The following is a 26,061-nucleotide window of genomic DNA, read 5'->3' on the forward strand; positions in this document are numbered from 1 at the left end:
ACCACAGAAGCAATGCATGGTCAATGTACAGCAATGACACACCTGTGTGAACAGCCAGGAGACCCCCCCCCCCCCATGTTATGTTACATAGTTACATAGTTAGTACGGTCGAAAAAAGACATATGTCCATCACGTTCAACCAGGGAATTAAGGGGTAGGGGTGTGGCGCGATATTGGGGAAGGGATGAGATTTTATATTTCTTCATAAGCATTAATCTTATTTTGTCAATTAGGAACATTCAGCACCCACCCGCTATCAAGGCAGCTGCCTATCATGTCATGCCCTACCTGCACAGGTGTGCTGGCTACTCAAATGATCCAATTAAGGAGGCCATTTAGTCAGCAGCAGCAGAAGTCCTGTGCCTGGACGCTCCAACAGGGGCCAGACACAAGCAGAAGCAGAAGCAGCAGAAGCAGCAGCAGCACCACCTTTTGTTTATTGGCTGCAGCAGCAGCAAGGCCCACAGGGCTGGCTAGCTGGCTAGCCAGCAAGCAGGTAGCAATGAAAGTAGGAATCTTTCTTTTTAACCCTGTAAGGGGGTGGTGCACTGTACCCGAAGATACTGCCATATCGGGTCAATGCATAGGGCGACGGAAGCAAGCTTCGAAATCGGCCCCCGTTCTCAAAAATCCATTTAATATATGGTCCCCAGATAGGGGACGTATCAGATATTAAACTGATAAGAACAGATACTACACTTGATCTTAGCCAAAAGGCCGAGAAGCGATAACCGTGAAAGGGGCGGGCCCAACAAGGTCCCCTTCATGGGCACTATCACTGCTTGCTGTCAGGGAGGCTGCCAGACAATTTTCCATGCACACTCTGGGCTGGGGGGCAGTCAACCACCAGTACACACAGCAGAACCTAAACCCATACCATTATTGCTAAGCAGCAAGACAGGGGCCCATTGCACTCCCACGGGGCCTTTTTAAATGCAATCCATAACCCGGATTTGCCAGGAACCCTTCTTACTCCTCCTACTTGCATGTGACACTGGGCTTAGGATCTGCATAGGAAACACACACACAAGCACACACCTACCTTTGTTGCCTGCAGATGCCTCCTTGGCTGTCCCCAAACGGTATCAAACCAACACCCACGGGAAGCTGTAAGCATAGAGGACATGCCTGCACCCCATTGGACTTACCTGTGTGGGTTAAATCCGGGTTATTTGACAACCTATGGCGGTGATGGTTCTGCTCAGGCAGAGCAGTGCTGATGCTCCTCATAAAGCTGTCGCTGCTGTGAAGGTTCTAGGTGACATCACAAATCCCTTTGGTTACATACACAACAAAGCTGGGTTGTTGTTGTTTACACTCTGCAAGGCCTGTGGAAGTGAGTGACATCATAGCACTGTAGTTCTGAGGGTTCAAGATGGATGCAACAATCTCCTGTTGCTTCTATGAAGGCCGTAATAGACGACATCACCAAACAGCTCCATAGTCACATACACAGCAAAGGAGAGATGTTGTTTACACCTAGTGATGTCAGTGGTATTGAGTGACATCACAGCACAGTGCTAAGGCTCCTGGGCCTGGACACAGCAGCGGCTGCAATATCTCAACGGAGAATACGTTTATATCTATGTGTGTGTGTGCGCATATATATATATATATATATATATATATATATATATATATATATTTCTCCGCCGAAATCACTTTTAAACCCATTTCCACCTTTTTTTCCCTTCTCTTCCTCTTACTTTTTTTTCACGTTTTTTTACGTTTTTCTCCTTTTCGCCTCTTTTCTGGGCGTATTATTCTTCTTTTTCTTCTTTTTTTTCGTCTAATGCATACCCCATCAGTGCAGCAATGCTTATTCAATACCGCCAGCAGATGGAGACACTGGGGGATAATTTTCTAAGGATTTATACTGATTTTTCCTGTCTGAATTTGTCGCACAGAAAGTTGCAGGCCAAATATGTGTGACATTTCTGCGACTTTAGCTTCTAGAGCATTTTTACAACATTATACATAGGTGCTGAATACATAAAAAGCGACTGTTCAGCGACAGACAAGTCGCATCGGCTGAAAGTAGGCCAGAATGTCAGTCCATGTTGGAGCAGGTTTAGATACAGTCTAAAGCATAGATCTCAAAGTCTGTGCACAGAATTTAGCAAGGGCCTCGCACCTTCTGATGCATCAGGTAGGTGCACAATAGCATAGCCTAACCCTCTGTACTTTGGTCTATATTGATGCGGGACATAGACAGCCAGCTGATGACCAATCCATTAGTGCAATGGATGGCTGGAAGCATTTGTCTTTGCCTTTGCAATACCACAGAAGCAATGCATGGTCAATGTACAGCAATGACACACCTGTGTGAACAGCCAGGAGACCCCCCCCCCCCCCCATGTTATGTTACATAGTTACATAGTTAGTACGGTCGAAAAAAGACATATGTCCATCACGTTCAACCAGGGAATTAAGGGGTAGGGGTGTGGCGCGATATTGGGGAAGGGATGAGATTTTATATTTCTTCATAAGCATTAATCTTATTTTGTCAATTAGGAACATTCAGCACCCACCCGCTATCAAGGCAGCTGCCTATCATGTCATGCCCTACCTGCACAGGTGTGCTGGCTACTCAAATGATCCAATTAAGGAGGCCATTTAGTCAGCAGCAGCAGAAGTCCTGTGCCTGGACGCTCCAACAGGGGCCAGACACAAGCAGAAGCAGAAGCAGCAGAAGCAGCAGCAGCACCACCTTTTGTTTATTGGCTGCAGCAGCAGCAAGGCCCACAGGGCTGGCTAGCTGGCTAGCCAGCAAGCAGGTAGCAATGAAAGTAGGAATCTTTCTTTTTAACCCTGTAAGGGGGTGGTGCACTGTACCCGAAGATACTGCCATATCGGGTCAATGCATAGGGCGACGGAAGCAAGCTTCGAAATCGGCCCCCGTTCTCAAAAATCCATTTAATATATGGTCCCCAGATAGGGGACGTATCAGATATTAAACTGATAAGAACAGATACTACACTTGATCTTAGCCAAAAGGCCGAGAAGCGATAACCGTGAAAGGGGCGGGCCCAACAAGGTCCCCTTCATGGGCACTATCACTGCTTGCTGTCAGGGAGGCTGCCAGACAATTTTCCATGCACACTCTGGGCTGGGGGGCAGTCAACCACCAGTACACACAGCAGAACCTAAACCCATACCATTATTGCTAAGCAGCAAGACAGGGGCCCATTGCACTCCCACGGGGCCTTTTTAAATGCAATCCATAACCCGGATTTGCCAGGAACCCTTCTTACTCCTCCTACTTGCATGTGACACTGGGCTTAGGATCTGCATAGGAAACACACACACAAGCACACACCTACCTTTGTTGCCTGCAGATGCCTCCTTGGCTGTCCCCAAACGGTATCAAACCAACACCCACGGGAAGCTGTAAGCATAGAGGACATGCCTGCACCCCATTGGACTTACCTGTGTGGGTTAAATCCGGGTTATTTGACAACCTATGGCGGTGATGGTTCTGCTCAGGCAGAGCAGTGCTGATGCTCCTCATAAAGCTGTCGCTGCTGTGAAGGTTCTAGGTGACATCACAAATCCCTTTGGTTACATACACAACAAAGCTGGGTTGTTGTTGTTTACACTCTGCAAGGCCTGTGGAAGTGAGTGACATCATAGCACTGTAGTTCTGAGGGTTCAAGATGGATGCAACAATCTCCTGTTGCTTCTATGAAGGCCGTAATAGACGACATCACCAAACAGCTCCATAGTCACATACACAGCAAAGGAGAGATGTTGTTTACACCTAGTGATGTCAGTGGTATTGAGTGACATCACAGCACAGTGCTAAGGCTCCTGGGCCTGGACACAGCAGCGGCTGCAATATCTCAACGGAGAATACGTTTATATCTATGTGTGTGTGTGCGCATATATATATATATATATATATATATATATATATATATATATATATATATTTCTCCGCCGAAATCACTTTTAAACCCATTTCCACCTTTTTTTCCCTTCTCTTCCTCTTACTTTTTTTTCACGTTTTTTTACGTTTTTCTCCTTTTCGCCTCTTTTCTGGGCGTATTATTCTTCTTTTTCTTCTTTTTTTTCGTCTAATGCATACCCCATCAGTGCAGCAATGCTTATTCAATACCGCCAGCAGATGGAGACACTGGGGGATAATTTTCTAAGGATTTATACTGATTTTTCCTGTCTGAATTTGTCGCACAGAAAGTTGCAGGCCAAATATGTGTGACATTTCTGCGACTTTAGCTTCTAGAGCATTTTTACAACATTATACATAGGTGCTGAATACATAAAAAGCGACTGTTCAGCGACAGACAAGTCGCATCGGCTGAAAGTAGGCCAGAATGTCAGTCCATGTTGGAGCAGGGTTAGATACAGTCTAAAGCATAGATCTCAAAGTCTGTGCACAGAATTTAGCAAGGGCCTCGCACCTTCTGATGCATCAGGTAGGTGCACAATAGCATAGCCTAACCCTCTGTACTTTGGTCTATATTGATGCGGGACATAGACAGCCAGCTGATGACCAATCCATTAGTGCAATGGATGGCTGGAAGCATTTGTCTTTGCCTTTGCAATACCACAGAAGCAATGCATGGTCAATGTACAGCAATGACACACCTGTGTGAACAGCCAGGAGACCCCCCCCCCCCCCATGTTATGTTACATAGTTACATAGTTAGTACGGTCGAAAAAAGACATATGTCCATCACGTTCAACCAGGGAATTAAGGGGTAGGGGTGTGGCGCGATATTGGGGAAGGGATGAGATTTTATATTTCTTCATAAGCATTAATCTTATTTTGTCAATTAGGAACATTCAGCACCCACCCGCTATCAAGGCAGCTGCCTATCATGTCATGCCCTACCTGCACAGGTGTGCTGGCTACTCAAATGATCCAATTAAGGAGGCCATTTAGTCAGCAGCAGCAGAAGTCCTGTGCCTGGACGCTCCAACAGGGGCCAGACACAAGCAGAAGCAGAAGCAGCAGAAGCAGCAGAAGCAGCAGCAGCACCACCTTTTGTTTATTGGCTGCAGCAGCAGCAAGGCCCACAGGGCTGGCTAGCTGGCTAGCCAGCAAGCAGGTAGCAATGAAAGTAGGAATCTTTCTTTTTAACCCTGTAAGGGGGTGGTGCACTGTACCCGAAGATACTGCCATATCGGGTCAATGCATAGGGCGACGGAAGCAAGCTTCGAAATCGGCCCCCGTTCTCAAAAATCCATTTAATATATGGTCCCCAGATAGGGGACGTATCAGATATTAAACTGATAAGAACAGATACTACACTTGATCTTAGCCAAAAGGCCGAGAAGCGATAACCGTGAAAGGGGCGGGCCCAACAAGGTCCCCTTCATGGGCACTATCACTGCTTGCTGTCAGGGAGGCTGCCAGACAATTTTCCATGCACACTCTGGGCTGGGGGGCAGTCAACCACCAGTACACACAGCAGAACCTAAACCCATACCATTATTGCTAAGCAGCAAGACAGGGGCCCATTGCACTCCCACGGGGCCTTTTTAAATGCAATCCATAACCCGGATTTGCCAGGAACCCTTCTTACTCCTCCTACTTGCATGTGACACTGGGCTTAGGATCTGCATAGGAAACACACACACAAGCACACACCTACCTTTGTTGCCTGCAGATGCCTCCTTGGCTGTCCCCAAACGGTATCAAACCAACACCCACGGGAAGCTGTAAGCATAGAGGACATGCCTGCACCCCATTGGACTTACCTGTGTGGGTTAAATCCGGGTTATTTGACAACCTATGGCGGTGATGGTTCTGCTCAGGCAGAGCAGTGCTGATGCTCCTCATAAAGCTGTCGCTGCTGTGAAGGTTCTAGGTGACATCACAAATCCCTTTGGTTACATACACAACAAAGCTGGGTTGTTGTTGTTTACACTCTGCAAGGCCTGTGGAAGTGAGTGACATCATAGCACTGTAGTTCTGAGGGTTCAAGATGGATGCAACAATCTCCTGTTGCTTCTATGAAGGCCGTAATAGACGACATCACCAAACAGCTCCATAGTCACATACACAGCAAAGGAGAGATGTTGTTTACACCTAGTGATGTCAGTGGTATTGAGTGACATCACAGCACAGTGCTAAGGCTCCTGGGCCTGGACACAGCAGCGGCTGCAATATCTCAACGGAGAATACGTTTATATCTATGTGTGTGTGTGCGCATATATATATATATATATATATATATATATATATATATATATTCTCCGCCGAAATCACTTTTAAACCCATTTCCACCTTTTTTTCCCTTCTCTTCCTCTTACTTTTTTTTCACGTTTTTTTACGTTTTTCTCCTTTTCGCCTCTTTTCTGGGCGTATTATTCTTCTTTTTCTTCTTTTTTTTCGTCTAATGCATACCCCATCAGTGCAGCAATGCTTATTCAATACCGCCAGCAGATGGAGACACTGGGGGATAATTTTCTAAGGATTTATACTGATTTTTCCTGTCTGAATTTGTCGCACAGAAAGTTGCAGGCCAAATATGTGTGACATTTCTGCGACTTTAGCTTCTAGAGCATTTTTACAACATTATACATAGGTGCTGAATACATAAAAAGCGACTGTTCAGCGACAGACAAGTCGCATCGGCTGAAAGTAGGCCAGAATGTCAGTCCATGTTGGAGCAGGTTTAGATACAGTCTAAAGCATAGATCTCAAAGTCTGTGCACAGAATTTAGCAAGGGCCTCGCACCTTCTGATGCATCAGGTAGGTGCACAATAGCATAGCCTAACCCTCTGTACTTTGGTCTATATTGATGCGGGACATAGACAGCCAGCTGATGACCAATCCATTAGTGCAATGGATGGCTGGAAGCATTTGTCTTTGCCTTTGCAATACCACAGAAGCAATGCATGGTCAATGTACAGCAATGACACACCTGTGTGAACAGCCAGGAGACCCCCCCCCCCCCATGTTATGTTACATAGTTACATAGTTAGTACGGTCGAAAAAAGACATATGTCCATCACGTTCAACCAGGGAATTAAGGGGTAGGGGTGTGGCGCGATATTGGGGAAGGGATGAGATTTTATATTTCTTCATAAGCATTAATCTTATTTTGTCAATTAGGAACATTCAGCACCCACCCGCTATCAAGGCAGCTGCCTATCATGTCATGCCCTACCTGCACAGGTGTGCTGGCTACTCAAATGATCCAATTAAGGAGGCCATTTAGTCAGCAGCAGCAGAAGTCCTGTGCCTGGACGCTCCAACAGGGGCCAGACACAAGCAGAAGCAGAAGCAGCAGAAGCAGCAGCAGCACCACCTTTTGTTTATTGGCTGCAGCAGCAGCAAGGCCCACAGGGCTGGCTAGCTGGCTAGCCAGCAAGCAGGTAGCAATGAAAGTAGGAATCTTTCTTTTTAACCCTGTAAGGGGGTGGTGCACTGTACCCGAAGATACTGCCATATCGGGTCAATGCATAGGGCGACGGAAGCAAGCTTCGAAATCGGCCCCCGTTCTCAAAAATCCATTTAATATATGGTCCCCAGACAGGGGACGTATCAGATATTAAACTGATAAGAACAGATACTACACTTGATCTTAGCCAAAAGGCCGAGAAGCGATAACCGTGAAAGGGGCGGGCCCAACAAGGTCCCCTTCATGGGCACTATCACTGCTTGCTGTCAGGGAGGCTGCCAGACAATTTTCCATGCACACTCTGGGCTGGGGGGCAGTCAACCACCAGTACACACAGCAGAACCTAAACCCATACCATTATTGCTAAGCAGCAAGACAGGGGCCCATTGCACTCCCACGGGGCCTTTTTAAATGCAATCCATAACCCGGATTTGCCAGGAACCCTTCTTACTCCTCCTACTTGCATGTGACACTGGGCTTAGGATCTGCATAGGAAACACACACACAAGCACACACCTACCTTTGTTGCCTGCAGATGCCTCCTTGGCTGTCCCCAAACGGTATCAAACCAACACCCACGGGAAGCTGTAAGCATAGAGGACATGCCTGCACCCCATTGGACTTACCTGTGTGGGTTAAATCCGGGTTATTTGACAACCTATGGCGGTGATGGTTCTGCTCAGGCAGAGCAGTGCTGATGCTCCTCATAAAGCTGTCGCTGCTGTGAAGGTTCTAGGTGACATCACAAATCCCTTTGGTTACATACACAACAAAGCTGGGTTGTTGTTGTTTACACTCTGCAAGGCCTGTGGAAGTGAGTGACATCATAGCACTGTAGTTCTGAGGGTTCAAGATGGATGCAACAATCTCCTGTTGCTTCTATGAAGGCCGTAATAGACGACATCACCAAACAGCTCCATAGTCACATACACAGCAAAGGAGAGATGTTGTTTACACCTAGTGATGTCAGTGGTATTGAGTGACATCACAGCACAGTGCTAAGGCTCCTGGGCCTGGACACAGCAGCGGCTGCAATATCTCAACGGAGAATACGTTTATATCTATGTGTGTGTGTGCGCATATATATATATATATATATATATATATATATATATATATATATATTCTCCGCCGAAATCACTTTTAAACCCATTTCCACCTTTTTTTCCCTTCTCTTCCTCTTACTTTTTTTTCACGTTTTTTTACGTTTTTCTCCTTTTCGCCTCTTTTCTGGGCGTATTATTCTTCTTTTTCTTCTTTTTTTTCGTCTAATGCATACCCCATCAGTGCAGCAATGCTTATTCAATACCGCCAGCAGATGGAGACACTGGGGGATAATTTTCTAAGGATTTATACTGATTTTTCCTGTCTGAATTTGTCGCACAGAAAGTTGCAGGCCAAATATGTGTGACATTTCTGCAACTTTAGCTTCTAGAGCATTTTTACAACATTATACATAGGTGCTGAATACATAAAAAGCGACTGTTCAGCGACAGACAAGTCGCATCGGCTGAAAGTAGGCCAGAATGTCAGTCCATGTTGGAGCAGGTTTAGATACAGTCTAAAGCATAGATCTCAAAGTCTGTGCACAGAATTTAGCAAGGGCCTCGCACCTTCTGATGCATCAGGTAGGTGCACAATAGCATAGCCTAACCCTCTGTACTTTGGTCTATATTGATGCGGGACATAGACAGCCAGCTGATGACCAATCCATTAGTGCAATGGATGGCTGGAAGCATTTGTCTTTGCCTTTGCAATACCACAGAAGCAATGCATGGTCAATGTACAGCAATGACACACCTGTGTGAACAGCCAGGAGACCCCCCCCCCCCCATGTTATGTTACATAGTTACATAGTTAGTACGGTCGAAAAAAGACATATGTCCATCACGTTCAACCAGGGAATTAAGGGGTAGGGGTGTGGCGCGATATTGGGGAAGGGATGAGATTTTATATTTCTTCATAAGCATTAATCTTATTTTGTCAATTAGGAACATTCAGCACCCACCCGCTATCAAGGCAGCTGCCTATCATGTCATGCCCTACCTGCACAGGTGTGCTGGCTACTCAAATGATCCAATTAAGGAGGCCATTTAGTCAGCAGCAGCAGAAGTCCTGTGCCTGGACGCTCCAACAGGGGCCAGACACAAGCAGAAGCAGAAGCAGCAGAAGCAGCAGCAGCACCACCTTTTGTTTATTGGCTGCAGCAGCAGCAAGGCCCACAGGGCTGGCTAGCTGGCTAGCCAGCAAGCAGGTAGCAATGAAAGTAGGAATCTTTCTTTTTAACCCTGTAAGGGGGTGGTGCACTGTACCCGAAGATACTGCCATATCGGGTCAATGCATAGGGCGACGGAAGCAAGCTTCGAAATCGGCCCCCGTTCTCAAAAATCCATTTAATATATGGTCCCCAGATAGGGGACGTATCAGATATTAAACTGATAAGAACAGATACTACACTTGATCTTAGCCAAAAGGCCGAGAAGCGATAACCGTGAAAGGGGCGGGCCCAACAAGGTCCCCTTCATGGGCACTATCACTGCTTGCTGTCAGGGAGGCTGCCAGACAATTTTCCATGCACACTCTGGGCTGGGGGGCAGTCAACCACCAGTACACACAGCAGAACCTAAACCCATACCATTATTGCTAAGCAGCAAGACAGGGGCCCATTGCACTCCCACGGGGCCTTTTTAAATGCAATCCATAACCCGGATTTGCCAGGAACCCTTCTTACTCCTCCTACTTGCATGTGACACTGGGCTTAGGATCTGCATAGGAAACACACACACAAGCACACACCTACCTTTGTTGCCTGCAGATGCCTCCTTGGCTGTCCCCAAACGGTATCAAACCAACACCCACGGGAAGCTGTAAGCATAGAGGACATGCCTGCACCCCATTGGACTTACCTGTGTGGGTTAAATCCGGGTTATTTGACAACCTATGGCGGTGATGGTTCTGCTCAGGCAGAGCAGTGCTGATGCTCCTCATAAAGCTGTCGCTGCTGTGAAGGTTCTAGGTGACATCACAAATCCCTTTGGTTACATACACAACAAAGCTGGGTTGTTGTTGTTTACACTCTGCAAGGCCTGTGGAAGTGAGTGACATCATAGCACTGTAGTTCTGAGGGTTCAAGATGGATGCAACAATCTCCTGTTGCTTCTATGAAGGCCGTAATAGACGACATCACCAAACAGCTCCATAGTCACATACACAGCAAAGGAGAGATGTTGTTTACACCTAGTGATGTCAGTGGTATTGAGTGACATCACAGCACAGTGCTAAGGCTCCTGGGCCTGGACACAGCAGCGGCTGCAATATCTCAACGGAGAATACGTTTATATCTATGTGTGTGTGTGCGCATATATATATATATATATATATATATATATATATATATATATATATATTTCTCCGCCGAAATCACTTTTAAACCCATTTCCACCTTTTTTTCCCTTCTCTTCCTCTTACTTTTTTTTCACGTTTTTTTACGTTTTTCTCCTTTTCGCCTCTTTTCTGGGCGTATTATTCTTCTTTTTCTTCTTTTTTTTCGTCTAATGCATACCCCATCAGTGCAGCAATGCTTATTCAATACCGCCAGCAGATGGAGACACTGGGGGATAATTTTCTAAGGATTTATACTGATTTTTCCTGTCTGAATTTGTCGCACAGAAAGTTGCAGGCCAAATATGTGTGACATTTCTGCGACTTTAGCTTCTAGAGCATTTTTACAACATTATACATAGGTGCTGAATACATAAAAAGCGACTGTTCAGCGACAGACAAGTCGCATCGGCTGAAAGTAGGCCAGAATGTCAGTCCATGTTGGAGCAGGTTTAGATACAGTCTAAAGCATAGATCTCAAAGTCTGTGCACAGAATTTAGCAAGGGCCTCGCACCTTCTGATGCATCAGGTAGGTGCACAATAGCATAGCCTAACCCTCTGTACTTTGGTCTATATTGATGCGGGACATAGACAGCCAGCTGATGACCAATCCATTAGTGCAATGGATGGCTGGAAGCATTTGTCTTTGCCTTTGCAATACCACAGAAGCAATGCATGGTCAATGTACAGCAATGACACACCTGTGTGAACAGCCAGGAGACCCCCCCCCCCCCATGTTATGTTACATAGTTACATAGTTAGTACGGTCGAAAAAAGACATATGTCCATCACGTTCAACCAGGGAATTAAGGGGTAGGGGTGTGGCGCGATATTGGGGAAGGGATGAGATTTTATATTTCTTCATAAGCATTAATCTTATTTTGTCAATTAGGAACATTCAGCACCCACCCGCTATCAAGGCAGCTGCCTATCATGTCATGCCCTACCTGCACAGGTGTGCTGGCTACTCAAATGATCCAATTAAGGAGGCCATTTAGTCAGCAGCAGCAGAAGTCCTGTGCCTGGACGCTCCAACAGGGGCCAGACACAAGCAGAAGCAGAAGCAGAAGCAGCAGCAGCAGCACCACCTTTTGTTTATTGGCTGCAGCAGCAGCAAGGCCCACAGGGCTGGCTAGCTGGCTAGCCAGCAAGCAGGTAGCAATGAAAGTAGGAATCTTTCTTTTTAACCCTGTAAGGGGGTGGTGCACTGTACCCGAAGATACTGCCATATCGGGTCAATGCATAGGGCGACGGAAGCAAGCTTCGAAATCGGCCCCCGTTCTCAAAAATCCATTTAATATATGGTCCCCAGATAGGGGACGTATCAGATATTAAACTGATAAGAACAGATACTACACTTGATCTTAGCCAAAAGGCCGAGAAGCGATAACCGTGAAAGGGGCGGGCCCAACAAGGTCCCCTTCATGGGCACTATCACTGCTTGCTGTCAGGGAGGCTGCCAGACAATTTTCCATGCACACTCTGGGCTGGGGGGCAGTCAACCACCAGTACACACAGCAGAACCTAAACCCATACCATTATTGCTAAGCAGCAAGACAGGGGCCCATTGCACTCCCACGGGGCCTTTTTAAATGCAATCCATAACCCGGATTTGCCAGGAACCCTTCTTACTCCTCCTACTTGCATGTGACACTGGGCTTAGGATCTGCATAGGAAACACACACACAAGCACACACCTACCTTTGTTGCCTGCAGATGCCTCCTTGGCTGTCCCCAAACGGTATCAAACCAACACCCACGGGAAGCTGTAAGCATAGAGGACATGCCTGCACCCCATTGGACTTACCTGTGTGGGTTAAATCCGGGTTATTTGACAACCTATGGCGGTGATGGTTCTGCTCAGGCAGAGCAGTGCTGATGCTCCTCATAAAGCTGTCGCTGCTGTGAAGGTTCTAGGTGACATCACAAATCCCTTTGGTTACATACACAACAAAGCTGGGTTGTTGTTGTTTACACTCTGCAAGGCCTGTGGAAGTGAGTGACATCATAGCACTGTAGTTCTGAGGGTTCAAGATGGATGCAACAATCTCCTGTTGCTTCTATGAAGGCCGTAATAGACGACATCACCAAACAGCTCCATAGTCACATACACAGCAAAGGAGAGATGTTGTTTACACCTAGTGATGTCAGTGGTATTGAGTGACATCACAGCACAGTGCTAAGGCTCCTGGGCCTGGACACAGCAGCGGCTGCAATATCTCAACGGAGAATACGTTTATATCTATGTGTGTGTGTGCGCATATATATATATATATATATATATATATATATATATATATATATTTCTCCGCCGAAATCACTTTTAAACCCATTTCCACCTTTTTTTCCCTTCTCTTCCTCTTACTTTTTTTTCACGTTTTTTTACGTTTTTCTCCTTTTCGCCTCTTTTCTGGGCGTATTATTCTTCTTTTTCTTCTTTTTTTTCGTCTAATGCATACCCCATCAGTGCAGCAATGCTTATTCAATACCGCCAGCAGATGGAGACACTGGGGGATAATTTTCTAAGGATTTATACTGATTTTTCCTGTCTGAATTTGTCGCACAGAAAGTTGCAGGCCAAATATGTGTGACATTTCTGCGACTTTAGCTTCTAGAGCATTTTTACAACATTATACATAGGTGCTGAATACATAAAAAGCGACTGTTCAGCGACAGACAAGTCGCATCGGCTGAAAGTAGGCCAGAATGTCAGTCCATGTTGGAGCAGGTTTAGATACAGTCTAAAGCATAGATCTCAAAGTCTGTGCACAGAATTTAGCAAGGGCCTCGCACCTTCTGATGCATCAGGTAGGTGCACAATAGCATAGCCTAACCCTCTGTACTTTGGTCTATATTGATGCGGGACATAGACAGCCAGCTGATGACCAATCCATTAGTGCAATGGATGGCTGGAAGCATTTGTCTTTGCCTTTGCAATACCACAGAAGCAATGCATGGTCAATGTACAGCAATGACACACCTGTGTGAACAGCCAGGAGACCCCCCCCCCCCCATGTTATGTTACATAGTTACATAGTTAGTACGGTCGAAAAAAGACATATGTCCATCACGTTCAACCAGGGAATTAAGGGGTAGGGGTGTGGCGCGATATTGGGGAAGGGATGAGATTTTATATTTCTTCATAAGCATTAATCTTATTTTGTCAATTAGGAACATTCAGCACCCACCCGCTATCAAGGCAGCTGCCTATCATGTCATGCCCTACCTGCACAGGTGTGCTGGCTACTCAAATGATCCAATTAAGGAGGCCATTTAGTCAGCAGCAGCAGAAGTCCTGTGCCTGGACGCTCCAACAGGGGCCAGACACAAGCAGAAGCAGAAGCAGCAGAAGCAGCAGCAGCACCACCTTTTGTTTATTGGCTGCAGCAGCAGCAAGGCCCACAGGGCTGGCTAGCTGGCTAGCCAGCAAGCAGGTAGCAATGAAAGTAGGAATCTTTCTTTTTAACCCTGTAAGGGGGTGGTGCACTGTACCCGAAGATACTGCCATATCGGGTCAATGCATAGGGCGACGGAAGCAAGCTTCGAAATCGGCCCCCGTTCTCAAAAATCCATTTAATATATGGTCCCCAGATAGGGGACGTATCAGATATTAAACTGATAAGAACAGATACTACACTTGATCTTAGCCAAAAGGCCGAGAAGCGATAACCGTGAAAGGGGCGGGCCCAACAAGGTCCCCTTCATGGGCACTATCACTGCTTGCTGTCAGGGAGGCTGCCAGACAATTTTCCATGCACACTCTGGGCTGGGGGGCAGTCAACCACCAGTACACACAGCAGAACCTAAACCCATACCATTATTGCTAAGCAGCAAGACAGGGGCCCATTGCACTCCCACGGGGCCTTTTTAAATGCAATCCATAACCCGGATTTGCCAGGAACCCTTCTTACTCCTCCTACTTGCATGTGACACTGGGCTTAGGATCTGCATAGGAAACACACACACAAGCACACACCTACCTTTGTTGCCTGCAGATGCCTCCTTGGCTGTCCCCAAACGGTATCAAACCAACACCCACGGGAAGCTGTAAGCATAGAGGACATGCCTGCACCCCATTGGACTTACCTGTGTGGGTTAAATCCGGGTTATTTGACAACCTATGGCGGTGATGGTTCTGCTCAGGCAGAGCAGTGCTGATGCTCCTCATAAAGCTGTCGCTGCTGTGAAGGTTCTAGGTGACATCACAAATCCCTTTGGTTACATACACAACAAAGCTGGGTTGTTGTTGTTTACACTCTGCAAGGCCTGTGGAAGTGAGTGACATCATAGCACTGTAGTTCTGAGGGTTCAAGATGGATGCAACAATCTCCTGTTGCTTCTATGAAGGCCGTAATAGACGACATCACCAAACAGCTCCATAGTCACATACACAGCAAAGGAGAGATGTTGTTTACACCTAGTGATGTCAGTGGTATTGAGTGACATCACAGCACAGTGCTAAGGCTCCTGGGCCTGGACACAGCAGCGGCTGCAATATCTCAACGGAGAATACGTTTATATCTATGTGTGTGTGTGCGCATATATATATATATATATATATATATATATATATATATATATATATTCTCCGCCGAAATCACTTTTAAACCCATTTCCACCTTTTTTTCCCTTCTCTTCCTCTTACTTTTTTTTCACGTTTTTTTACGTTTTTCTCCTTTTCGCCTCTTTTCTGGGCGTATTATTCTTCTTTTTCTTCTTTTTTTTCGTCTAATGCATACCCCATCAGTGCAGCAATGCTTATTCAATACCGCCAGCAGATGGAGACACTGGGGGATAATTTTCTAAGGATTTATACTGATTTTTCCTGTCTGAATTTGTCGCACAGAAAGTTGCAGGCCAAATATGTGTGACATTTCTGCGACTTTAGCTTCTAGAGCATTTTTACAACATTATACATAGGTGCTGAATACATAAAAAGCGACTGTTCAGCGACAGACAAGTCGCATCGGCTGAAAGTAGGCCAGAATGTCAGTCCATGTTGGAGCAGGTTTAGATACAGTCTAAAGCATAGATCTCAAAGTCTGTGCACAGAATTTAGCAAGGGCCTCGCACCTTCTGATGCATCAGGTAGGTGCACAATAGCATAGCCTAACCCTCTGTACTTTGGTCTATATTGATGCGGGACATAGACAGCCAGCTGATGACCAATCCATTAGTGCAATGGATGGCTGGAAGCATTTGTCTTTGCCTTTGCAATACCACAGAAGCAATGCATGGTCAATGTACAGCAATGACACACCTGTGTGAACAGCCAGGAGACCCCCCCCCCCCCCATGTTATGTTACATAGTTACATAGTTAGTACGGTCGAAAAAAGACATATGTCCATCACGTTCAACCAGGGAATTAAGGGGTAGGGGTGTGGCGCGATATTGGGGAAGGGATGAGATTTTATATTTCTTCATAAGCATTAATCTTATTTTGTCAATTAGGAACATTCAGCACCCACCCGCTATCAAGGCAGCTGCCTATCATGTCATGCCCTACCTGCACAGGTGTGCTGGCTACTCAAATGATCCAATTAAGGAGGCCATTTAGTCAGCAGCAGCAGAAGTCCTGTGCCTGGACGCTCCAACAGGGGCCAGACACAAGCAGAAGCAGAAGCAGCAGAAGCAGCAGCAGCACCACCTTTTGTTTATTGGCTGCAGCAGCAGCAAGGCCCACAGGGCTGGCTAGCTGGCTAGCCAGCAAGCAGGTAGCAATGAAAGTAGGAATCTTTCTTTTTAACCCTGTAAGGGGGTGGTGCACTGTACCCGAAGATACTGCCATATCGGGTCAATGCATAGGGCGACGGAAGCAAGCTTCGAAATCGGCCCCCGTTCTCAAAAATCCATTTAATATATGGTCCCCAGATAGGGGACGTATCAGATATTAAACTGATAAGAACAGATTTTTTTTTTTTTTTTTTTTTTTTTTTTTATCTAAAGCCGAGGAACGTGCTTTCGATTCACCGAAAGTGCAAGAAAAAGTGCAAACGTGTTACACTAAAAAAACGTGCACAAAGGATGCGGTCTATCGCAAGCCCTTCTCCGATAGGAGAGAGGCCCCCCAACAAACCTTACCCTTCGCCTCCGGACCAAAAGGTACCTGCGAGGTTCCAGGTTCGATGTCCCTTTTCGCCGAAGCTACTAGGGGACCACAAATGCTCCCGGCATCCCCCTTGGCGTTGGCCAAGGTATCTGCCCGCAGAGCCGATTACGGTAGGTACCCTGCCAAAGCAGGAGTACCCGGGGTGTTTGCAGGGAGGTGCGGAACCTAATGGCCACACACACCTCCCCTAGACCGCCAGGAGGGACACCCAGAAGGGCTACCGCATCCTGACAAATCCTGTGAACACACAACACGCAAAAAGTGACACAGTGAGACAAAAAAGAAATAAATAAGTGAATGTGTGCAGATATACTGCCCGGACATCCGGCCGGATCTATAAAAATTTCTCTGATCCTAGCCAGAAGGCCGGGAATCAAGAGGTGAGTGCCACAAGGTGAAGAGATTATGGTGCCCGTGCTTCAACTCAGTGAGTCTATTCTCCCAGTGAGTTTCGGCACCTCGGGGTCACCAATCCCCGAGGCACAAAAGTACCTCGGCTCTAGACCCTCTCAGCCTCATGGCGAGACCCGGAGGGAACAGGTCACATCGGGGCAGCCGTCGAGCTGATTCCTCAGAACCAGCCCCGGAAAGCCCTGGTACACCTGCATCCTCCATGCAGCACCCATCCCCACCAGCATGAAAACTGATAAGAACAGATACTACACTTGATCTTAGCCAAAAGGCCGAGAAGCGATAACCGTGAAAGGGGCGGGCCCAACAAGGTCCCCTTCATGGGCACTATCACTGCTTGCTGTCAGGGAGGCTGCCAGACAATTTTCCATGCACACTCTGGGCTGGGGGGCAGTCAACCACCAGTACACACAGCAGAACCTAAACCCATACCATTATTGCTAAGCAGCAAGACAGGGGCCCATTGCACTCCCACGGGGCCTTTTTAAATGCAATCCATAACCCGGATTTGCCAGGAACCCTTCTTACTCCTCCTACTTGCATGTGACACTGGGCTTAGGATCTGCATAGGAAACACACACACAAGCACACACCTACCTTTGTTGCCTGCAGATGCCTCCTTGGCTGTCCCCAAACGGTATCAAACCAACACCCACGGGAAGCTGTAAGCATAGAGGACATGCCTGCACCCCATTGGACTTACCTGTGTGGGTTAAATCCGGGTTATTTGACAACCTATGGCGGTGATGGTTCTGCTCAGGCAGAGCAGTGCTGATGCTCCTCATAAAGCTGTCGCTGCTGTGAAGGTTCTAGGTGACATCACAAATCCCTTTGGTTACATACACAACAAAGCTGGGTTGTTGTTGTTTACACTCTGCAAGGCCTGTGGAAGTGAGTGACATCATAGCACTGTAGTTCTGAGGGTTCAAGATGGATGCAACAATCTCCTGTTGCTTCTATGAAGGCCGTAATAGACGACATCACCAAACAGCTCCATAGTCACATACACAGCAAAGGAGAGATGTTGTTTACACCTAGTGATGTCAGTGGTATTGAGTGACATCACAGCACAGTGCTAAGGCTCCTGGGCCTGGACACAGCAGCGGCTGCAATATCTCAACGGAGAATACGTTTATATCTATGTGTGTGTGTGCGCATATATATATATATATATATATATATATATATATATATATATATATATATATATCTCCGCCGAAATCACTTTTAAACCCATTTCCACCTTTTTTTCCCTTCTCTTCCTCTTACTTTTTTTTCACGTTTTTTTACGTTTTTCTCCTTTTCGCCTCTTTTCTGGGCGTATTATTCTTCTTTTTCTTCTTTTTTTTCGTCTAATGCATACCCCATCAGTGCAGCAATGCTTATTCAATACCGCCAGCAGATGGAGACACTGGGGGATAATTTTCTAAGGATTTATACTGATTTTTCCTGTCTGAATTTGTCGCACAGAAAGTTGCAGGCCAAATATGTGTGACATTTCTGCGACTTTAGCTTCTAGAGCATTTTTACAACATTATACATAGGTGCTGAATACATAAAAAGCGACTGTTCAGCGACAGACAAGTCGCATCGGCTGAAAGTAGGCCAGAATGTCAGTCCATGTTGGAGCAGGTTTAGATACAGTCTAAAGCATAGATCTCAAAGTCTGTGCACAGAATTTAGCAAGGGCCTCGCACCTTCTGATGCATCAGGTAGGTGCACAATAGCATAGCCTAACCCTCTGTACTTTGGTCTATATTGATGCGGGACATAGACAGCCAGCTGATGACCAATCCATTAGTGCAATGGATGGCTGGAAGCATTTGTCTTTGCCTTTGCAATACCACAGAAGCAATGCATGGTCAATGTACAGCAATGACACACCTGTGTGAACAGCCAGGAGACCCCCCCCCCCCCATGTTATGTTACATAGTTACATAGTTAGTACGGTCGAAAAAAGACATATGTCCATCACGTTCAACCAGGGAATTAAGGGGTAGGGGTGTGGCGCGATATTGGGGAAGGGATGAGATTTTATATTTCTTCATAAGCATTAATCTTATTTTGTCAATTAGGAACATTCAGCACCCACCCGCTATCAAGGCAGCTGCCTATCATGTCATGCCCTACCTGCACAGGTGTGCTGGCTACTCAAATGATCCAATTAAGGAGGCCATTTAGTCAGCAGCAGCAGAAGTCCTGTGCCTGGACGCTCCAACAGGGGCCAGACACAAGCAGAAGCAGAAGCAGCAGAAGCAGCAGCAGCACCACCTTTTGTTTATTGGCTGCAGCAGCAGCAAGGCCCACAGGGCTGGCTAGCTGGCTAGCCAGCAAGCAGGTAGCAATGAAAGTAGGAATCTTTCTTTTTAACCCTGTAAGGGGGTGGTGCACTGTACCCGAAGATACTGCCATATCGGGTCAATGCATAGGGCGACGGAAGCAAGCTTCGAAATCGGCCCCCGTTCTCAAAAATCCATTTAATATATGGTCCCCAGATAGGGGACGTATCAGATATTAAACTGATAAGAACAGATACTACACTTGATCTTAGCCAAAAGGCCGAGAAGCGATAACCGTGAAAGGGGCGGGCCCAACAAGGTCCCCTTCATGGGCACTATCACTGCTTGCTGTCAGGGAGGCTGCCAGACAATTTTCCATGCACACTCTGGGCTGGGGGGCAGTCAACCACCAGTACACACAGCAGAACCTAAACCCATACCATTATTGCTAAGCAGCAAGACAGGGGCCCATTGCACTCCCACGGGGCCTTTTTAAATGCAATCCATAACCCGGATTTGCCAGGAACCCTTCTTACTCCTCCTACTTGCATGTGACACTGGGCTTAGGATCTGCATAGGAAACACACACACAAGCACACACCTACCTTTGTTGCCTGCAGATGCCTCCTTGGCTGTCCCCAAACGGTATCAAACCAACACCCACGGGAAGCTGTAAGCATAGAGGACATGCCTGCACCCCATTGGACTTACCTGTGTGGGTTAAATCCGGGTTATTTGACAACCTATGGCGGTGATGGTTCTGCTCAGGCAGAGCAGTGCTGATGCTCCTCATAAAGCTGTCGCTGCTGTGAAGGTTCTAGGTGACATCACAAATCCCTTTGGTTACATACACAACAAAGCTGGGTTGTTGTTGTTTACACTCTGCAAGGCCTGTGGAAGTGAGTGACATCATAGCACTGTAGTTCTGAGGGTTCAAGATGGATGCAACAATCTCCTGTTGCTTCTATGAAGGCCGTAATAGACGACATCACCAAACAGCTCCATAGTCACATACACAGCAAAGGAGAGATGTTGTTTACACCTAGTGATGTCAGTGGTATTGAGTGACATCACAGCACAGTGCTAAGGCTCCTGGGCCTGGACACAGCAGCGGCTGCAATATCTCAACGGAGAATACGTTTATATCTATGTGTGTGTGTGCGCATATATATATATATATATATATATATATATATATATATATATATATATATATATCTCCGCCGAAATCACTTTTAAACCCATTTCCACCTTTTTTTCCCTTCTCTTCCTCTTACTTTTTTTTCACGTTTTTTTACGTTTTTCTCCTTTTCGCCTCTTTTCTGGGCGTATTATTCTTCTTTTTCTTCTTTTTTTTCGTCTAATGCATACCCCATCAGTGCAGCAATGCTTATTCAATACCGCCAGCAGATGGAGACACTGGGGGATAATTTTCTAAGGATTTATACTGATTTTTCCTGTCTGAATTTGTCGCACAGAAAGTTGCAGGCCAAATATGTGTGACATTTCTGCGACTTTAGCTTCTAGAGCATTTTTACAACATTATACATAGGTGCTGAATACATAAAAAGCGACTGTTCAGCGACAGACAAGTCGCATCGGCTGAAAGTAGGCCAGAATGTCAGTCCATGTTGGAGCAGGTTTAGATACAGTCTAAAGCATAGATCTCAAAGTCTGTGCACAGAATTTAGCAAGGGCCTCGCACCTTCTGATGCATCAGGTAGGTGCACAATAGCATAGCCTAACCCTCTGTACTTTGGTCTATATTGATGCGGGACATAGACAGCCAGCTGATGACCAATCCATTAGTGCAATGGATGGCTGGAAGCATTTGTCTTTGCCTTTGCAATACCACAGAAGCAATGCATGGTCAATGTACAGCAATGACACACCTGTGTGAACAGCCAGGAGACCCCCCCCCCCCCATGTTATGTTACATAGTTACATAGTTAGTACGGTCGAAAAAAGACATATGTCCATCACGTTCAACCAGGGAATTAAGGGGTAGGGGTGTGGCGCGATATTGGGGAAGGGATGAGATTTTATATTTCTTCATAAGCATTAATCTTATTTTGTCAATTAGGAACATTCAGCACCCACCCGCTATCAAGGCAGCTGCCTATCATGTCATGCCCTACCTGCACAGGTGTGCTGGCTACTCAAATGATCCAATTAAGGAGGCCATTTAGTCAGCAGCAGCAGAAGTCCTGTGCCTGGACGCTCCAACAGGGGCCAGACACAAGCAGAAGCAGAAGCAGCAGAAGCAGCAGCAGCACCACCTTTTGTTTATTGGCTGCAGCAGCAGCAAGGCCCACAGGGCTGGCTAGCTGGCTAGCCAGCAAGCAGGTAGCAATGAAAGTAGGAATCTTTCTTTTTAACCCTGTAAGGGGGTGGTGCACTGTACCCGAAGATACTGCCATATCGGGTCAATGCATAGGGCGACGGAAGCAAGCTTCGAAATCGGCCCCCGTTCTCAAAAATCCATTTAATATATGGTCCCCAGATAGGGGACGTATCAGATATTAAACTGATAAGAACAGATACTACACTTGATCTTAGCCAAAAGGCCGAGAAGCGATAACCGTGAAAGGGGCGGGCCCAACAAGGTCCCCTTCATGGGCACTATCACTGCTTGCTGTCAGGGAGGCTGCCAGACAATTTTCCATGCACACTCTGGGCTGGGGGGCAGTCAACCACCAGTACACACAGCAGAACCTAAACCCATACCATTATTGCTAAGCAGCAAGACAGGGGCCCATTGCACTCCCACGGGGCCTTTTTAAATGCAATCCATAACCCGGATTTGCCAGGAACCCTTCTTACTCCTCCTACTTGCATGTGACACTGGGCTTAGGATCTGCATAGGAAACACACACACAAGCACACACCTACCTTTGTTGCCTGCAGATGCCTCCTTGGCTGTCCCCAAACGGTATCAAACCAACACCCACGGGAAGCTGTAAGCATAGAGGACATGCCTGCACCCCATTGGACTTACCTGTGTGGGTTAAATCCGGGTTATTTGACAACCTATGGCGGTGATGGTTCTGCTCAGGCAGAGCAGTGCTGATGCTCCTCATAAAGCTGTCGCTGCTGTGAAGGTTCTAGGTGACATCACAAATCCCTTTGGTTACATACACAACAAAGCTGGGTTGTTGTTGTTTACACTCTGCAAGGCCTGTGGAAGTGAGTGACATCATAGCACTGTAGTTCTGAGGGTTCAAGATGGATGCAACAATCTCCTGTTGCTTCTATGAAGGCCGTAATAGACGACATCACCAAACAGCTCCATAGTCACATACACAGCAAAGGAGAGATGTTGTTTACACCTAGTGATGTCAGTGGTATTGAGTGACATCACAGCACAGTGCTAAGGCTCCTGGGCCTGGACACAGCAGCGGCTGCAATATCTCAACGGAGAATACGTTTATATCTATGTGTGTGTGTGCGCATATATATATATATATATATATATATATATATATATATATTCTCCGCCGAAATCACTTTTAAACCCATTTCCACCTTTTTTTCCCTTCTCTTCCTCTTACTTTTTTTTCACGTTTTTTTACGTTTTTCTCCTTTTCGCCTCTTTTCTGGGCGTATTATTCTTCTTTTTCTTCTTTTTTTTCGTCTAATGCATACCCCATCAGTGCAGCAATGCTTATTCAATACCGCCAGCAGATGGAGACACTGGGGGATAATTTTCTAAGGATTTATACTGATTTTTCCTGTCTGAATTTGTCGCACAGAAAGTTGCAGGCCAAATATGTGTGACATTTCTGCGACTTTAGCTTCTAGAGCATTTTTACAACATTATACATAGGTGCTGAATACATAAAAAGCGACTGTTCAGCGACAGACAAGTCGCATCGGCTGAAAGTAGGCCAGAATGTCAGTCCATGTTGGAGCAGGTTTAGATACAGTCTAAAGCATAGATCTCAAAGTCTGTGCACAGAATTTAGCAAGGGCCTCGCACCTTCTGATGCATCAGGTAGGTGCACAATAGCATAGCCTAACCCTCTGTACTTTGGTCTATATTGATGCGGGACATAGACAGCCAGCTGATGACCAATCCATTAGTGCAATGGATGGCTGGAAGCATTTGTCTTTGCCTTTGCAATACCACAGAAGCAATGCATGGTCAATGTACAGCAATGACACACCTGTGTGAACAGCCAGGAGACCCCCCCCCCCCCCATGTTATGTTACATAGTTACATAGTTAGTACGGTCGAAAAAAGACATATGTCCATCACGTTCAACCAGGGAATTAAGGGGTAGGGGTGTGGCGCGATATTGGGGAAGGGATGAGATTTTATATTTCTTCATAAGCATTAATCTTATTTTGTCAATTAGGAACATTCAGCACCCACCCGCTATCAAGGCAGCTGCCTATCATGTCATGCCCTACCTGCACAGGTGTGCTGGCTACTCAAATGATCCAATTAAGGAGGCCATTTAGTCAGCAGCAGCAGAAGTCCTGTGCCTGGACGCTCCAACAGGGGCCAGACACAAGCAGAAGCAGAAGCAGCAGAAGCAGCAGCAGCACCACCTTTTGTTTATTGGCTGCAGCAGCAGCAAGGCCCACAGGGCTGGCTAGCTGGCTAGCCAGCAAGCAGGTAGCAATGAAAGTAGGAATCTTTCTTTTTAACCCTGTAAGGGGGTGGTGCACTGTACCCGAAGATACTGCCATATCGGGTCAATGCATAGGGCGACGGAAGCAAGCTTCGAAATCGGCCCCCGTTCTCAAAAATCCATTTAATATATGGTCCCCAGATAGGGGACGTATCAGATATTAAACTGATAAGAACAGATACTACACTTGATCTTAGCCAAAAGGCCGAGAAGCGATAACCGTGAAAGGGGCGGGCCCAACAAGGTCCCCTTCATGGGCACTATCACTGCTTGCTGTCAGGGAGGCTGCCAGACAATTTTCCATGCACACTCTGGGCTGGGGGGCAGTCAACCACCAGTACACACAGCAGAACCTAAACCCATACCATTATTGCTAAGCAGCAAGACAGGGGCCCATTGCACTCCCACGGGGCCTTTTTAAATGCAATCCATAACCCGGATTTGCCAGGAACCCTTCTTACTCCTCCTACTTGCATGTGACACTGGGCTTAGGATCTGCATAGGAAACACACACACAAGCACACACCTACCTTTGTTGCCTGCAGATGCCTCCTTGGCTGTCCCCAAACGGTATCAAACCAACACCCACGGGAAGCTGTAAGCATAGAGGACATGCCTGCACCCCATTGGACTTACCTGTGTGGGTTAAATCCGGGTTATTTGACAACCTATGGCGGTGATGGTTCTGCTCAGGCAGAGCAGTGCTGATGCTCCTCATAAAGCTGTCGCTGCTGTGAAGGTTCTAGGTGACATCACAAATCCCTTTGGTTACATACACAACAAAGCTGGGTTGTTGTTGTTTACACTCTGCAAGGCCTGTGGAAGTGAGTGACATCATAGCACTGTAGTTCTGAGGGTTCAAGATGGATGCAACAATCTCCTGTTGCTTCTATGAAGGCCGTAATAGACGACATCACCAAACAGCTCCATAGTCACATACACAGCAAAGGAGAGATGTTGTTTACACCTAGTGATGTCAGTGGTATTGAGTGACATCACAGCACAGTGCTAAGGCTCCTGGGCCTGGACACAGCAGCGGCTGCAATATCTCAACGGAGAATACGTTTATATCTATGTGTGTGTGTGCGCATATATATATATATATATATATATATATATATATATATATTTCTCCGCCGAAATCACTTTTAAACCCATTTCCACCTTTTTTTCCCTTCTCTTCCTCTTACTTTTTTTTCACGTTTTTTTACGTTTTTCTCCTTTTCGCCTCTTTTCTGGGCGTATTATTCTTCTTTTTCTTCTTTTTTTTCGTCTAATGCATACCCCATCAGTGCAGCAATGCTTATTCAATACCGCCAGCAGATGGAGACACTGGGGGATAATTTTCTAAGGATTTATACTGATTTTTCCTGTCTGAATTTGTCGCACAGAAAGTTGCAGGCCAAATATGTGTGACATTTCTGCGACTTTAGCTTCTAGAGCATTTTTACAACATTATACATAGGTGCTGAATACATAAAAAGCGACTGTTCAGCGACAGACAAGTCGCATCGGCTGAAAGTAGGCCAGAATGTCAGTCCATGTTGGAGCAGGTTTAGATACAGTCTAAAGCATAGATCTCAAAGTCTGTGCACAGAATTTAGCAAGGGCCTCGCACCTTCTGATGCATCAGGTAGGTGCACAATAGCATAGCCTAACCCTCTGTACTTTGGTCTATATTGATGCGGGACATAGACAGCCAGCTGATGACCAATCCATTAGTGCAATGGATGGCTGGAAGCATTTGTCTTTGCCTTTGCAATACCACAGAAGCAATGCATGGTCAATGTACAGCAATGACACACCTGTGTGAACAGCCAGGAGACCCCCCCCCCCCATGTTATGTTACATAGTTACATAGTTAGTAC

The 26,061-nt window shown here is 46.4% G+C and overlaps 11 non-coding genes and 1 pseudogene across 11 annotated transcripts; all 12 read right to left on the reverse strand.

Moving 5' to 3' along the window:
* Nucleotides 1–538: 538 nt before the first annotated feature.
* On the reverse strand, nucleotides 539–729 carry LOC130309031 (U2 spliceosomal RNA). Its single transcript, XR_008857751.1, has one exon. It is a non-coding gene; the product is annotated as a U2 spliceosomal RNA (small nuclear RNA).
* Nucleotides 730–2,819: 2,090 nt separating this feature from the next.
* Nucleotides 2,820–3,010, reverse strand: LOC130309032 (U2 spliceosomal RNA). Its single transcript, XR_008857752.1, has one exon. It is a non-coding gene; the product is annotated as a U2 spliceosomal RNA (small nuclear RNA).
* Nucleotides 3,011–5,114: 2,104 nt separating this feature from the next.
* On the reverse strand, nucleotides 5,115–5,305 carry LOC130309033 (U2 spliceosomal RNA). Its single transcript, XR_008857753.1, has one exon. It is a non-coding gene; the product is annotated as a U2 spliceosomal RNA (small nuclear RNA).
* A 2,085-nt stretch (nucleotides 5,306–7,390) lies between these two features.
* Nucleotides 7,391–7,581, reverse strand: LOC130309055 (U2 spliceosomal RNA). The gene has a single exon (XR_008857774.1). It is a non-coding gene; the product is annotated as a U2 spliceosomal RNA (small nuclear RNA).
* A 2,089-nt stretch (nucleotides 7,582–9,670) lies between these two features.
* LOC130309034 (U2 spliceosomal RNA) lies at nucleotides 9,671–9,861 on the reverse strand. Its single transcript, XR_008857754.1, has one exon. It is a non-coding gene; the product is annotated as a U2 spliceosomal RNA (small nuclear RNA).
* A 2,092-nt stretch (nucleotides 9,862–11,953) lies between these two features.
* Nucleotides 11,954–12,144, reverse strand: LOC130309036 (U2 spliceosomal RNA). Its single transcript, XR_008857755.1, has one exon. It is a non-coding gene; the product is annotated as a U2 spliceosomal RNA (small nuclear RNA).
* A 2,088-nt stretch (nucleotides 12,145–14,232) lies between these two features.
* LOC130309037 (U2 spliceosomal RNA) lies at nucleotides 14,233–14,423 on the reverse strand. Its single transcript, XR_008857756.1, has one exon. It is a non-coding gene; the product is annotated as a U2 spliceosomal RNA (small nuclear RNA).
* A 2,090-nt stretch (nucleotides 14,424–16,513) lies between these two features.
* Nucleotides 16,514–16,708, reverse strand: LOC130309059 (U2 spliceosomal RNA). Its single transcript, XR_008857778.1, has one exon. It is a non-coding gene; the product is annotated as a U2 spliceosomal RNA (small nuclear RNA).
* A 693-nt stretch (nucleotides 16,709–17,401) lies between these two features.
* On the reverse strand, nucleotides 17,402–17,561 carry LOC130309062 (U2 spliceosomal RNA; annotated as a pseudogene).
* A 2,096-nt stretch (nucleotides 17,562–19,657) lies between these two features.
* LOC130309038 (U2 spliceosomal RNA) lies at nucleotides 19,658–19,848 on the reverse strand. Its single transcript, XR_008857757.1, has one exon. It is a non-coding gene; the product is annotated as a U2 spliceosomal RNA (small nuclear RNA).
* A 2,096-nt stretch (nucleotides 19,849–21,944) lies between these two features.
* LOC130309040 (U2 spliceosomal RNA) lies at nucleotides 21,945–22,135 on the reverse strand. Its single transcript, XR_008857759.1, has one exon. It is a non-coding gene; the product is annotated as a U2 spliceosomal RNA (small nuclear RNA).
* Nucleotides 22,136–24,219: 2,084 nt separating this feature from the next.
* LOC130309041 (U2 spliceosomal RNA) lies at nucleotides 24,220–24,410 on the reverse strand. Its single transcript, XR_008857760.1, has one exon. It is a non-coding gene; the product is annotated as a U2 spliceosomal RNA (small nuclear RNA).
* Between the last annotated feature and the right edge of the window lie 1,651 nt (nucleotides 24,411–26,061).

Source organism: Hyla sarda, unplaced genomic scaffold, assembly GCF_029499605.1.
Source record: "Hyla sarda isolate aHylSar1 unplaced genomic scaffold, aHylSar1.hap1 scaffold_1504, whole genome shotgun sequence".
NCBI classification, from domain to species: domain Eukaryota; kingdom Metazoa; phylum Chordata; class Amphibia; order Anura; family Hylidae; genus Hyla; species Hyla sarda.